Here is a 16,829-nt window from a genome sequence, read left to right as displayed (position 1 = left end):
AACCCAGTCGTTTTTACTTCCGACTCCCACACCCCTAAATTGTCCCTTCCCCTGCCTCTCTCCATTGCTAACCACTAGTTTGTTCTCTGTATCTGTGAGTCTGCTTCTTTTTTTGGTTAAAATCACTATTTTGTTGTATTTTTAAAATTCTACATATAAGTGATATCATACAGTATTTGTCTTTTATGGTCTGACTTATTTCACTTAGCATAATACCCTCCAAGTCCATCCATGTGGCTGCAAATGGCAAAATTTAGTTCTTTTTTTCTTTTTTTTGTGGCTGAGTTGTATTCCATCATGTATGTGTATATTACATCTTCTTTATCCATTCATCTGTTGATGGACATTTAGGTTGCTTTCATATTTGGCAACAGTAAATAATGCTTCTATGAACATTGGGGTATGTGTAACTTTTTGAATAAGGGTTTTTTTTTTTTTTTTTTTCCGGATGTATATACTGAGGAGTGGAATTGCTGGGTCATATAGCAGAGATTTCTTTTTTTTTAATTGTGAAATATATATACACCATAGGGCTTCCCTGATGGCTCAGTGGGTAAAGAATCTGCTTGCCAATGCAGGAGCCACAGGTTCTGTCCCTGGGTTGGGAAGATCCCCTGGAGGAGGGCATAGCAACCCACTCTAGTATTCTTGCCTGGAGAATTCCATGGACAGAGGAGCCTGGTGGGCTACAGTCCATGAGGTTGCAAAGAATTGGACATGACTGAGCAACTAACACTTTCACCTTTTTTATATATATAAGAAATTTACCATTTTAATATTTAATAATTTTAAAGTGTACATTTCAGTGGCATTAAATATGTTGTCACTGTTGTATATTAATATAAACATATGCATTTTATGTAACTAAGAATGATATTGAATGTGACGTTTTCCATCCTTGTTTTCCTTTTTAAATTTCATTTGGCATTGTTCTATGAGCACATTTCCTTGCTGTCTTAATGAGTTGTAAAGTGTGTTTAAGTAATAGCTGTTGCAAAAAGAGGCAGGAGAATTGGCTCTAATCTCTGCAATAGCATAGACTTGCTCTATAACCTTTACCCAGATGTTCAGCCAATCACAACCTCATTTTTACTGCCTGCAAAATTGGATAATACTTGCTAGCTATTCCCTGGGGGTGCGATGAAGAGCAATGAGGTAATGCCTGGGAATTGCTTTCTCTTCTCGGTAAGAAAGGTGCTATGCATGTAAAGATTGTTATATCACATTGAGCCCTTGCTGAGCCAAAGATGGAGACAGTGAGGGCGGAACCACTTTCTTCTATTCTTTACCATCAGCCCCCGCATCCTATCTCTGTGAGCTTATGGGCCTCCTTTCTATATGAAGGGCTTATCACATAAACACACAGCTGCATTGTGTTTCTACAGCGACTGAAAATATTTATGGCTTAGAAAGCAGTCATTCTCGATGATTTGATTAGTGTGCTATGAAGACACAGACAATATCAGGAGCATCCAGTAGCATTTCAGTATTCCAGCTTCATCTGTTCCTCTAGTTTATATTTATCATTGTTCTTTAAATCTTAGGTGACGGCTGCTGCCTTTGCTAACAGTGTTTCTATCTGTGTGGATAAGTGTGACTGTGTGACCTGCTGTCCTTGCCACACTCCCGAACTGTGTCATTTGTCTGCTCATTGCAGGGCTGGCATCTGTTAGTGTATCCATATAATGGAATGGATAAGATGATGGTTTCATGCGCTTCCTCCTATTACAGAATTCCAGGATTATCTATCACATTTGCCCCCAAATCTATACCTATAATGATAGGACTCTCAAGTATTCTAAGAGTGAATTTCTTTGGGGAAGCTGATTCATCATTCATTTTATGAGACCAGGGTATTCTGTCTTCTGCAAACCTCTTTCCACTTTGAATCTGCATATTGCTTAGTTTTCCATGGATGGTAACTGACATTTCTCTGAAGTCTTCATGAAATTAGAAGGCAGTAGATAGAGAACCCTTCTTCTAACGTCTTCTTACATAGAGTGCTTGCAGTTGACAGCATCTTCAGCATCATTTTGTCATCCTTTAAACAGCCTGTGGTACGGGAATCACATACATGTATTTTAAAGATGAGGGGGCATAGGCTTGAGGCACCTGAAGACAGGCTGTATGTAAATGGATGAATCTGGATGCTAATCCAGGACTGCCATCCTCTACCCCATGCCAAGAGACAAGAGGCAAATTCTTTTCCAAGCAGGATCATAAGAAATAATAAATCAAAATAAGAATTTAGGATGGCTGTATTTTATTCCAGCACTTTTGTCTTTCCTCTCATCTGTGTGATGTTGGTCAGCAGAGACTCTCCCCTTTGCAGTCTGTATATTGTACAGCATCCGAAACAGCACTCTGGACAGTCGGCAAAGGCCTGAGGTCTTATTCTGTTCTCCAGATCAAACAATTAACTGTTTGTTTTTTCCACAGAGGCATTTAAAAATCCTACACATCTGGACAATGCCTCGAGCATCTGGAGAGATCTGCCCGAGTATCAAGAATATTTCAAAGAGCATTTCTGAATAGCAGTCTTTACATTTTATTTCTATTACACTTCATCTGTGCATTTTGAAATGCATTCCCAGCGCAGTTGCATTCATCCTACTGCCTCTGATATGAGGAAGGGAGCACACCTTTTATCTCCATTTCACAGATGTGCAGACTGAGTGGCAGGCTGTGGGGAGAGAGCCTCTTGGGCATTCTGACTTATGGAGTCTAATAATGAGACCCCGGGTCCTCCTGTGCCCTCTTGCTCCATGTTATTTCCAATTTGCTTTCTCATCTCGAGAGAGCATTTTCATCTTTTATTTTTGGATGATAGTTTCAAGTTTCATTTGCACCACCAGACCTGTAAATTCTTTTGTTCTGTAGAAGGCCAGGTCAGGATGACATCTCTTTCTTTCGTTTGCAGGGGAGGGGGCATCTGATAGATAGGAAGATCTGCACCAAAAATGAATCATTTTCTTTGCTTTTAACTCTGCTTAGTTTATCATATGCCAAAGGCTTAGATTTAAAAGAACTGCAATAATATCTACAGTACTGCCATTTTTAAAATGTAATACAATACCCAAATTTTTTATCTTCTAGTATTGCTTATAAACACAGAAATATAGATAAATCAATCTTAGAAAATTTATTGCAAATCAAAAAATATATTCACCAAGTTTTTTTTTTTTTAAACTCTATAGGTGAAACTAAGAATGACTTTCCATTTTCCATGTGCAGAGCTATTGGTAATTTATATTACAAAGTAGTTCTTGCTGGCCATAATGTTATAGAATGTGGTTTTTGTCTATTTTGATTTTTGAAAAGTAAAGAATAGCGTAACAGGAACTATGTGGCATGCTTGATGACCCAATCAGCAGAGACAGATCCTATCTGCTAGATCTCTGCCATGCTCAGTAAGTGTGCATTTGAAGGGGCGAATGAATGAATGAGTGAATGAGTGTATAAACTGAGTTGGACAAAGAAAGTTAGTAGAAATCAACTGGATATTAGAGGGCAATTCATGCAATACTTGTTTGGAGATCAACAGAGATAGCCACTGGTGCTGCTGCTGCTAAGTTGCTTCAGTCGTGTCTGACTCTGTGCGACCCCATAGACGGCAGCCCATCAGGCTCCGCCATCCCTGGGATTCTCCAGGCAAGAACACTGGAGTGGGTTGCCATTTCCTTCTCCAGTGCATGAAAGGAAAAGTGAAAGGGAAGTCGCTCAGTCGTGCCCGACTCTTAGCGACCCCATGGATTACAGCCTACCAGGCTCCTTCGTCCATGGGATTTTCCAGGCAAGAGTACTGGAGTGGGGTCCCATTGCTTTCTCCAGAGACAGCCACTAAGACTATGTTAACTGACCTCAGGAAAGTCAGGTTGGAAAAGCTATAAACTAAAAAACGATGTTTAAGAATAAATTTCCAGTGAGAGAAAAAAACCAAGAGAAACTTCAAAAGCATTGAACCCAGCAGGCCAGGCATAGCTCCCCTATATTCTTTTATTTAAGGATCCAAAAATGTGTTGCCTGTCTGTTCTGTGCGGGACAGTGCTAGTGGCTGAGTCCTCAGACATCAGTCCGGTTGTGGTTCCTGTCTAGTGTTGAAAGTGCAAATGTCAGTTGCTCAGTCGTGTCTGACTCTTTGCTGCTCCACAGACTGTAGCCTGCTTGGCTCCTCAGTCCATGAGATTCTCCAGGCAAGAATACTGGAGTGGGTTGCCATTCCCTTCTCCAGGGGATCTTCCCGACCCAGGGATTGAACCCAGGTGTCCACATTGCAGGCAGATTCTTTACTGTCTGAGCCACCAGGGAAGCCCTATGGTTCCTGTCTAAGTTCAATATAAATAGGGGACACAGACTGGGAATCTATTGATATCAATGTCATATTATTATTGATAAGGTAGAAATGTGTATGTGATTCTTCAAAGTTCATAGAAAGTGAGCGATCAATTTTGCTTAGCAGGAGGTTGTTGTTGTTGTTGTTGTTGTTTTTACAGAGAAAGGGTAAGTAAACTGTGGTGCTTCAGTTTCATTTTAAAAATTTACAGTTGTAGGCAGTTGACCATGAGGAATGTTGATAGAATCCTTATATCCATCAGCTTTTACCTTCACTGCCATGCTAGTCCTTTATAAACAAGACAACTGAGGCCCCGAGAAGCCAAGTAAGGTGTCCAAGATTACCCAGCTAATGAGTGCATCAAACCTGGTTCTGTGGGGCTTCAAAGCTCATACTGCTCCTGCCACTTTGCTACCTGGAGTCTCCAGGTATCAGGAGAAATTCCACTGGGCAGGTATGGAGCAGGAAGAGGGAGTTCTCCACAGCAGAAACAGCACCTCAGAGTGGGGGAGGCACCTAAGAGCATGGGATACAGGGGGATATGAGCACCTGCGTGGATGAGAAGACGGAGGCTGTACTGTGTGCTCAGATGTCTGAAAAGCACCCTAATCTATAAAAGGATAAATGTCCCTTCCAACCTTGAGGCTTTGAAATAGTTAAGAAATTATCACTGGCCTCAAGGGGCATATTAAATCCATCATTAATTTCCAAAATATTATTAAGCACTTACTATTTTCTAGGCTCTATTCTAGGTGTTACCGCAGGTGATATAGCAGTAAGAACACAGAGAAAGTTCATGCCCTTGCGGAGCTTACATATAGAGGGAAAGAGATGCCAAACAAAGGGAGAAACAAAGGAAGAAACTAAGAAAGGAACAATGGTGACTAGTGATCACTGTGATGACTGGTGCCTAGTCACTAAGTTGTGCTTAGTCACTAGGTCATGTCTGACTCTGCAATGCTATGGACTATAGCCCACCAGGTTAGTCCGTGGGATTCTCTAGGCAAGAATACTGGAGTGGGTTGCCATTCCTCCTCCAGGAGATCTGCCAAGTGTAATGATCAAAACTGTGTCTCCTGCTTTACAGGGAGATTCTTTACCACTGGAGTCACCTGGTAGCCAAAGCATAGAGATGATCACTATGAAGCAAAAAGGAGAGAAAGAGAACACAAATGGCTGGTGTGGGTTACATTTGAAAGTCATAGAAGGCCTCTACAGTAAGTTGATGTTTAGCAATATTATGTAATAGAGGAAATCAGACATATATATATGTATATATATATATAAGCAACCACAGAATAAGAAGTATTTGATAAATACTAATAAATACTGCAAAGGACATGATAGTATTTAGCTAAGGAAATTAACATTTACTGGGTATGCTTATATTTTGGACGACAGGCATTACCTGCACCAATTTTACAGGTGAAAAAAACAGAGATTCAGAGAAGTGAGATAACTTTTCTAATAGCACACAGCCTCGATTCAAACTCAGATTTGTCTGAATCCAAAACCTGTGCTCTCTTCCATCGTAAGAGTCTTCTTCTGGGATGGAGGCAGGAAGCTTAAAGGAGGATTTCTTGGGAGAGAGGGTGGGCTTCAAAGGAAAGGTGGGATTTTGATATTGGAACGTTTGAAATGTGAATAGCAACAGAACACCCAAGGCAAAAGACAGCAGAAGGGAAAGATGCAGGCTTTGCGTTAAGGTGAGTAGGTCGAAGCCCAGACTGAGAGGGACCCAGAGGGAGAGAGAAAGCTAGAGCTAGGAACAGATTTCAGAACAGAACAGAAATAGAGTCTCGCCTTTATTTGGCAGGCATTGGAAGCAACTGAAGCTGTTCCCCAGGAGATTCTGCTTATCCATAGGATGGGTAAACCCTTTTCGGGGGGCTCCTGTAGTCCTCTATTTCTCTGATTATTTTTATCAAACTCACCAGACGGGGCAGCTTATTGTCGGTGAGTATTATCCACACTCACCTCATGATTACTTCTAGTGTTAACTGGATGCAATATTACATTGAGGCGAGGTACTTGGATAGATAGCTTTGCGCGAAAAAGCTTCAGGTGGGCCAGTGGTCCATTGATTCCTTGAGAAACAGCGTTGTCCCAGACGTCACATTGCCAGGTGGATGTACTGCCTTGGATGGACTTCATCGGGCTGACCCAGCCCCCAACAAGTTGACGAGATGCTGACAGGACGAGAAGGCAGAGGCTAGAGGTGCTGGCATTACAGGGAGCAGTCAGGGAGATGTTATTCAAGAGACAAGAAAGAGCACAACTGAATTCACCTTTGCTCCCAGTTGGAGAGCAGATTGTATTCTTTACAGCAGTGTGATGACTCCAGCCCCCCGCAGTGGAAGGAAAATAGGCTGGGGTGAGCTCTTTAAGGAAGAGCTCAGTGGTATCATGAGAAACCGGTATGTGCTGCTGCCATGCTATTCAGGGTCAGACTTCTAGAGTGTCCTTCAGGCATTTTGGTGGCCTATTATATAATCTGCCCTTTTTAATGCTTCCTGTCTATATTATCCCCCTGTGCATTGTATATCCCCGTCTCTGTGTATCAACCTGCTTTGTGCCAAAGGTGACAGCCAAAATGTCCTTCAAAATCATCTTTCAGTTTAATTTTTCATTCAGAGACATAGTTTTACAATCAATACCAATGCAAGGGTTCAATGGGCTTTGGAGATCAATCCATTAGCTCGAAATTGTTTTGCACATTTTTGTATTTATATGCATTTTTCAGGGGAGTAGTCATGAAATGTTAAAAAATTCCATTACCCTGTTAAGATCAAAACCCCTTTATTTTTCTTGAAATTGCCTTTTTTCCCCTCCCTCCCTCCATTCCTTCCTTCCCTTCTTCACTATCTCCTTTCTACTTTCTCTTCAACTTGTTAGCCAACTTACCAATTACTTTCTAGCAAACTTCTCAATTTTCTTTATTTCTTTTCTTACTTAATTTTGCAAACTTTCTTTTTCTCCATGTAGTATAAAATTGAAAGATTGGGAAACAATGAAGGCAGGAGAGTGGAAAGAATTAGATTAAGTAAGTAAAAGTCATAGGAAGTCAGACAGTATAGGTTGGATTTGGGCATCAAAGTATTGGTTATCACTTTTTTCTTCCTGTATTTTTCATCCTTCAGTTCAGTTCAGTCACTCAGTCGTGTCCGACTCTTTGCGACCCCATGAATCGCAGCACGCCAGGCCTCCCTGTCCATCACCATCTCCCGGAGTTCACTCAGACTCGCGTCCATCGAGTCAGTGATGCCATCTAGCCATCTCATCCTCTGTCGTCCCCTTCTCCTGCCCCCAATCCCTCCCAGCATCAGAGTCTTTTCCAATGAGTCAACTCTTCACATGAGGTGGCCAAAGTACAGGAGTTTCAGCTTTAGCATCATTCCTTCCTGGAGAAAGAAATGGCACCCCACTCCAGTACTCTTGCCTGGAAAATCCCATGGACGGAGAAGCCTGGATGGCTACTGTCCATGAGGTCGCAAAGAGTCGGACATGACTGAGCGACTTCACTATCTATCTATCTATCATTCCTTCCAAAGAAATCCCAGGGCTGATCTCCTTTAGGATGGACTGGTTGGATCTCCTTGCAGTCCAAGGGACTCTCAAGAGTCTTCTCCAACACCACAGTTCAAAAGCATCAATTCTTCGGTGCTCAGCCTTCTTCACAGTCCAACTCTCACATCCATACATGACCACTGGAAAAACCATAGCCTTGACTAGATGGAGCTTACCTCTTAGTAAAAGTGCTATAGCATCTGCCAAAAAAAAAAAGAAAAGAAAGAAAAGAAATAAAACAACAACAGCAACAACAACAAAAGACCAGAAAGAAAGAATAAAGGAAGAGGCGATCAGAAGAGGTAGTGAAGACCTAGCCTCTGCTCCATACAAAATTAGCACAGGATAAAAGGACACCTATGCTAAATTTATGAATTAGGGTTAGAAATGGAAAGTTTTCTTATTTATAAGGGTTAAGATTTAAGAGTTCAAGTGGGTCAAAACAAAAATGTTTAGAATAGATCTGAAGCAACCAATGAATAGAAGCAGAAGTGAAGTATAGTGAAGACAGATTAGGAAAATCGACTTTAGTTATTTGAGTTAAATGTATCACAGTATATTACTCTAATAAAATATCCATAAAATCAGATTTCTTTAGAACTGTTCTCTAATTTCATGGAATATCAGGAATTGCAGTGTGTGTCTCTCTTTGCAAGATCTGGGCACATTTTAGTATCGTAAACTTGAAAATTGGAATTTGTGTACTAAGTTAGCACTATAATAATGGAGAAAGGAAAAGAAAACTAGTTAGGATTAAATAGACCTGGTTTTGAATCCTGGCTGCAACAGCTACTATTGATTTTTACTTAAGAACAATTTACTTAAACTCCTTAACTCCTTCATATATGAAATAGGATTAATAACATTTAATCCATAAAGTTAGGGTGAAATTGAAATCAAATGATTAATTCATATCATAAAATAGACTTTTAAGAAACGTTTGCTCACACCACAGAGACAGATTTGAAGCAAAACGTTTTAAAATTTGTAAGCTGTCTTTCATATAATTTAGTGTTTTTCTCAATAAGTCAAGAATTTTGACCTCATCCATGTGTTTTAATACAAATCATATGTTGTAGTTGGTTATATTTTTCTTTCTCATTCAGAAAGTAAGTGGTTTCAGGCTATCTCTCTGCTGCTTTACTGTAATATTTAATTTTTTCTCCTCTTTCAATTACCAAAGAAAAAACAGTCACAGAATCACAAACTGTCCACTCTGGTGCAATTTCTAGTTTTACTCATCCTCCTGCTTGCCACATAGTGAGGGTTCAAAATATATTTACTGTTATTGTTGTTGTTATTACTCCATTTTCCCATGCAGCTAAAAGCAGGAAGATAAGAAATAGCTAAGAAATACTGCTGCTGCTGCTGCTGCTAAGTCGCTTCCGACTCTGTGTGACCCCAGAGACGGCAGCCCACCAGGCTCCCCCGTCCCTGGGATTCTCCAGGCAAGAACACTGGAGTGGGTTGCCATTTCCTTCTCTAATGCATGAAAGTGAAAAGTGAAAGTGAAGTCGCTCAGTTGTGTCCGACTCCCAGCGACCCCATGGACTGCAGCCCACTAGGCTCCTCCATCCATGGGACTTTCCAGGCAAGAGTACTGGAGTGGGGTGCCATTCCCTTGAGGAGCTCTTAAAGGGTTTATGCTTTTCTTCTCATTAGAATAAAGTATTTCTACTGGTGCTTAAATGGAGGAATAAAAGTACCCCTCCCTTTTCTCTCTGATATGGGTTACTTTTTTATGCAGTAGACTGTTCACTCATTCAACACTTCACACTTGGTTACCCTTAGCTGGACCCCTACACACACTTTAAAAGGAGCTTTAGATAATAGCTTTTATTAAAGATGCTTCAATCGTACTTTTCTTAAAGGACCATTATCTATTAAACAGAAAAAAATATTGTGAACAAAAATTTAAATAAAAAGCTCTGAAGAGAGGTTTTAACTTTCTTATTATAAATAGCTATAGAATGTGTGTGGATTTAAATGCCCAAGTGTCTCAGGAATTACTGTAAGACAATTCGAATGATGGGACAGTTCTGAAGGAACAGCACTTCTGTCGAGAGTGACTTCAGGAGACATATACTGGGCTGATTGGCCTATCAACCACAGCCAATCCGGAGACATCAGTATCAGAGGCTGTGTGACGCAGACTCATCCAGCCTTTCCCCCTGCCCTCTGTTTCTTTCATATTTCTTTCGACACTGTGGACTCTTCTTTGTCTGAACCCTACTCAGATAATGAGAACCTGAAAGAAGAACATTCAAGAATGTTGGCTACTTCTCTTGGTTTTAGCCTTTGTTTATAATTGTAGGTTTTAAAAAGGGTAACATTTTCTTTTCCGTTGTACCTTTTGTCAGTGGAAATACTTTCCATAGTGTTGCATACTAATCAGATCTGTAGTAGTAATTTGTATCATTTTAAGGAGTTAATCTAGCTTGCCTAACTCAATATTCAAACTTCATTATAGTTTCTTTTGTTTTTCTCAAGAATGGAGACATAATATCTCCCAAATACTACTAATGTTTTCTCTCACTTGACCCTCTGTGTGGAATTATATCCAGCATTACAATTTTCTGTTCCTAAATATTTGGAAAAGTAAAAAATTAGTTCCTCATTGTGCTTTAGGGGAAAGCAATTTGAGAATGATGGCCCATCAAAGGTTCAGTGTATTTCTCTTACATATTTCACTTTAACTTTTTTTAGACTTTCTAAAAATTGAATTCCTCAGGCACTTTTCAGTCCATAATTCCAGCCTACTCAAGTCATTGTTAGTTTTATTGTTTTCCTACCTTGTATTGACTAAATTTCTCCACTTTGTATCATCAGCACATTTCATCACCTTACTGTATTTTCCCTTTTTTAGGTCAGCAAAGTAACTAAAATCAATACTAACACTGATCCTTATCACACGTCACAAGTCACTTCCCTCCATTTGGTATTGCTGCCTCCCATAGACACCTTTGGCTTCAATATCCTACTCAGGTCATTATCCACTTCAGCAGCTTGTTTCTTCTCGTTCACAGTGTGTATTCTCTCAGTACACATCTCTCAGAGGAGAGCAGGCTTCCTCTTAAAGAGACTCTCATGTCTAGAATCAGAGATCCTTTTAAATAGGATACATGTACTTTTGAGAAAGCAGTGGCATGTTACTTCTTAAGGAAGTAAAAATTCAATTACACTTCAGATGGACAGTGATTAACTACTGGACAAAATTCAGGCATGGGAGACAGATTACATAGATACCAGTCTATCCCTGATTCACCTTTGCCACTGGTGATTCCAGATAAGCCACTTAAATGCTTAATTTTGACTTTATATTGGAATCTCTGTTGCTACTAGTGAATGCATTACATAGCTTTGAAATATCAGTGCAATAATAATGCATTGAGACCATCATCTCTAAAGAGGTATTTAACCTCAGATATGCAGATGACAGCATCCTTATGGTAGAAAGTGAAGAGGAACTAAACAGCCTCTTGATGAAAGTGAAAGAGGAGAGTGAAAAAGTTGGCTTGAAGCTCAACATTCAGAAAACAAAGATCATGGCATCTGGTCCCATCACTTCATGGCAAATAGATGGGGAAACAGTGGAAACAGTGTCTGACTTTATTTTTTTGGGCTCCAAAATCACTGCAGATGGTGACTGCAGCCATGAAATTAAAAGATGCCTACTCCTTGGACAGAAAGTTATGACCAACCTAGATAGCATATTCAAAAGCAGAGATATTTTTTTGCCAACAAAGGTCCATCTAGTCAAGACTATGGTTTTTCCACTAGTCATGTATGGATGTGAGAGTTGGACTGTGAAGAAAGCTGAGTGCCAAAGAATTGATGCTTTTGAAGTGTGGTGTTGGAGAAGACTCTTGAGAGTCCCTTGGACTGCAAGGAGATCCAATCAGTCCATTCTGAAGGAGATCAACCCTGGGATTTCTTTGGAGGGAATGATGCTAAAGCTGAAACTCCAGTACTTTGGCCACCTCATGTGAAGAGCTGACTCACTGGAAAAGACTCTGATGCTGGGAGGGATTGGGGGCAGGAGGAGAAGGGGACGACAGAGGATGAGGTGGCGAGATGGCATCACGGACTCGATGGACGTGAGTCTGAGTGAACTCTGGGAGTTGGTGATGGACAGGGAGGCCTGGCGTGCTGCAATTCATGGGGTCGCAAAGAGTCGGACATGACTGAGCGACTGAACTGAACTGAACTGAACTGAAAAACGTATTTAAGTGAGAAAGGAGTGCTGAATTCCTCCTGTAGAAAAGGGATTTCACAAACTCTATCATAAAATATTACTAGGGTCTAACATCCTGGAAAAGCCTGACCATAGAATTTAGACCTGGAAATTTTATAGTAACAATTCTGGTGCTGATTCAAGAGGCCAGTTAATTCTCTCACAGGTTATAATTAATGAACAAAAACTTAAAAGAAGTTGCTTATATCACTTTTTTCATATCTCTGTAAATATTTCTAAAGGGTTAAAGAATACAAAGTCCAAGAGTTTCCAAGGGACCTACCACCATGTCACTGATTATACTGTGACTTTTCAATATTAGGCATATACTCTGTGTTCTAGATTTCATGATTTTAAATCCAGCCTATTTTCTTGTGATGTTTTGAGCTTTGTTTATGATCTGCACAACCTGGCTCACTGTATTTGCCGTAAAGAACAGTGTCCTTTGTGCAAAATTATATCATGTCTGTAAATTGCCACTTTGCTCTGATTTCATTAAAATCAAAATATTGGATAACTAATTACTTCTGTATTTAAAAAAAAACACAATGGTCACAATTTCAGCTTGAAATCATTTAGTTAATAGATAACTTTGTAGCATGTGTACAGTACTGGCTACATCAGATTCCTTGGATTAATTCTGATGAATAAGAGGCCATCACATGAATCTTGAAGGCAATGAATTAGAAACACAAAAACAGAACAAGTAACTGAAGGAAAAAAGGTAAAAGTTATGCAACTTGTGGACACAGCATGCTGCACTTCCTGTCTTTGGGGATTGGGATCTGTCTACCTCTCATCATTTTAGCTGTTGTTTTAATGAATGTCAGATTACCACAGTCTCCTAAGATTTCAGTTACGAAGACCTTCTGATGAGCCTTTTACCTTGTTTCCTTTCAATGCAGCAGGAATTATAATGAAGAAATTAAATCATTCTTTATAGACAATAGGAATACAGTCCCAAAAGCTTTTATGATTTGATGTCCTCTTGGCAGCAGCTTTAACTGAGTTTCAGGCTTATATTTAATATTTTGGAAGATTGCCTTTTCAAGATAAAAATAAGTTTCTGAAATAACGATGTCCTCAAAGTGAATACAAATCCCCATATCTTTGTGTTAGTAATTTATTACTCAATCCCATAGAAATACCAAGGCACAACGATTCCTCTGTTTACAATTAAGAAAAAGGTAAAAGATACTTTATTTTTACATAAAAATTTTTACTGAGTGTCTACGATGTTGCAGGGACTGTGGTAAGTGCCAATATATAATTGAACAGGACAAATATGCCTGCTTTTATAAAGCCTGTGCTATAGTGGAGGACTCAGGAGTTTAAACAGGCAGTTGTATAACATAGTGACAAAAGCTGTGATGGGGAATTATACCTAATTATGCCTAATGAAGTATAATTCCCTATTCCCTATCACATGGGAGTACCAAGGAAGGGTACAATTCACCTTAGATTTGGGATTCAAGGAGGACTTCCTGTATGAGGTGACAGATAATCTGAAATTTGAGGAAGACTAAGAGGAAAGCAGTGCTCTAGCAATAAATTGTGGAAAGGTTTGAGAGTGTGCATGGATCAGAAATAGTTTGATTCACTGACTGAATGATGGTGTTAGTGGTAATGATGTTAATCATAGAGAAATTGGAGGCTAGAGAGATTGGCAAGATCTACACATGCTCTAAGATGTGTTAAACTGAAACTGAAACTTAGTCACTCAGTCATGTCCAACTCTTTGCAACCCCATGAACTGTAGCCTGCCAAGCTCCTCTGTCCTTGGGATTTCGCAGGGAGTAATACTGGAGTGCGTTGCCGTTTCCTTCTCCATGGGGGTCTCCCTGACCCAGGGATTGAACATGGGTCTCCTGCACTGCAGGCAGATTCTTTACTGTCTGAGCCACCAGGGAAGGCTAAGATGTGTTCAGTTCAGTTCAGTCGCTCAGTCGTGTCCGACTCTTTGTGACCCCATGAATCGCAGCACGTCAGGCCTCCCTGTCCATCACCAACTAGTGGAGTTTACTCAGACTTACGTCCATTGAGTTGGTGATGCCATCCAGCCATCTCATCCTCTGTTGTCCCCTTCTCTTCCTGACCCCAATACCTCCCATCATCAGAGTCTTTTCCAGTGAGTCAACTCTTCGCATGAGGTGGCCAAAGTATTGCAGTTTCAGCTTTAGTGTCAGTCCTTCCAATGAACACCCAGGATTGATCTCCTTTAGAATGGACTGATTGGATCTCCTTACAGTCCAAGGGATGCTTAAGAGTCATCTCCAGCACCACAGTTAAAAGCATCAATTCTTCGGCGCTTAGCTTTCTTCACAGTCCAACTCTCATATCCATACATGACCACTGGAAAAACCATAGCCTTGACTAGACAGACCTTTGTTGGCAAAGTAATGTCTCTGCTTTTAGGGAGACTGGAGTTTATCCTGATGCAAGGGACTGATAAGTTTAAAGGGGGAAAATGGCATAATTAGATTTATTTTGGGAAGATCAGTCAAATCACTGAGCAATATCTAGCAAGAAACTGAGTTTTCAGTATCTCTAAATATATGGGACATAATACATGTATAGATTTATGTTTATATTCAATATAAATGTGCTTCTATTTTTAGCAGTAGCATTCTAGATTCTTTGACAGAACTTCTGACTAAAAGGGCTTCCCTGGTGGTGCAGAGGTTAAAGCCTCTGCCTGCAATGTGGGAGACCTGGGCTCGATCCCTGGGTCAGGAAGATCCCCTGGAGAAGGAAATGGCAACCCACTCCAGAATTCTTGCCTGGAGAACCCCATGGACAGAGGAGCTTGGTGGGCTACAGTCCATGGGTCGCAAAGAGTCAGAGACGACTGAGCGACTTCACCTTCACCTTCTGACTAAAAACAACGGAAAACCTTCCACATTGTTTTATCATTGATATTCTGGCAAGGAATTAAATTCTCAGAGGCAAAAACCTAAGCATAAGTGAGAACTCAGGCAGATAACTGGAACCCTGAGGTCAACTTCCCACCTGAAAATATCTGCCAAATCCAAGTGACCGGATCTTTAACTTTTATGTCTCCACAGCATATGGAAAATGGGAGAAATAGCGCAGGGACTGCTAAGTATGTGTGTGTGTTAATCGCTCAGTTGTGTCTCACTCTTTGTGACCCCACCAACTGTAGCCTGCCAGGCTTCTCTGTCCATGGAATTCTCCAGGCAAGAACACTGGAGTGGACTGCCATTCCCTTCTCCAGAGGATCTTCCCCACCCAGGGATTGAACCCTGGTCTCCTGTATTGCAGGCAGGTTCTTTACTGTTTGAGCTAAGTATGGGGGTTTTAAAAAGATAGTCCATATAAAAATTGGACCCCCCCTGAACCCCTGTACCCTCAGGATAAGGATGAAATAAAAATTCAGAATAATACTCCTTGCCTTGACACTCTTAACCATAGCAAAGGAAATCTCTCAAAGTTTGACAATGATTTGAAGGAAAAAAGATCTCTTTGGATTTTCTAGCCACAGGACAGTTCTAAGGTAGTTTTGAAATCCTTTGAGTTCAGTATGTTTTAGGGATATGGAAGAAACAAATACAAATCCTCTCTGGAGGAATTCACCTTCAATTCGGTTCTCAAATAATTCCCATGAATGTTCTAAGGAATATGGATTTATAGCCCAAATTCCAAAACACAAAAGAAACAAAACAGGAAAGTGAGGACTATTGGAAATAGAAGATGGTAGTATCAAGTTAGAAAAGCCTTCAGATACTGAAGATATTAGAGACAGAATAGAAAATAAGCATGGTTACTCAGTTTTATTAATAGAAAAAATATAACATTTATAAAATAGAGCCAGCTAATAAAATTATTAAGCAGATATGAAAAAATTAAAATTTCTAGAAATGTAAAAAGCAATTTTTAAAACTAAAAGTACAATGAACAGATTTAATAGAAGACTAGAAATAGCATAGGAGAAAATTAGTGAGTTGGAAGACATAGTTGAAGATATTATGCAGAATGAGATATCAAGAGACAAAAAGAGGTTAAGAGCATAGAATATAGAGTGAGAAAGTACAGCTTATTTCTACTCAAAGTTCTAGAAAGAGAGAACATGGAGAAAGGGGGAAATAAAATATTTCAAGAAATAATGGCTATAAATTTCCCAGAATTGGTAAGAGATACCAACCTTAAATCATGAAAGTCTAGTGAATCTATCCAAGAAGGGTGTATAAAAATCTGTATCTAAATTCATGATCCCAAAATTACAGAATCCAAAGAATATTTTAATTTGATATAAAATGTTCTGATAACCTGTAAATAAAATGATAAAACATTGAAACCTTTTATTTATAGAGATTTCCCTGTATTAACATAGTAATTGATGATAACTAATTTTCTAGTCAAAATTGAGTCACACTTTGGCTCTACTCATTTGTTTATCTACCATTTTATTTTATATTGTATCTAATTTTTAAGCACATGACCATCTGGTAATATACCCAGGATCTTGGACACCTAGGGTAAAAAGAGGTCACCCTTTACAGGGTCATTTATTAAAGAGTAAATAAATAAATCTCATTTATTCTAGTACTTACTTTAAAAAAAATAAGAAAATAGAAGTACTGCTTTCCTGTATTATAGGGCTACTTAACAGTTTCAGACTCGTCTCAAATACGAAATCATTCTAAATGACTAACTACTCCTGCCATTTCCCTTCTC

The sequence above is a fragment of the Capricornis sumatraensis genome, chromosome 17 (assembly GCF_032405125.1).
Source record: "Capricornis sumatraensis isolate serow.1 chromosome 17, serow.2, whole genome shotgun sequence".
Taxonomy (NCBI): Eukaryota; Metazoa; Chordata; class Mammalia; order Artiodactyla; family Bovidae; genus Capricornis; species Capricornis sumatraensis.
This window is presented reverse-complemented; position numbering follows the sequence as displayed.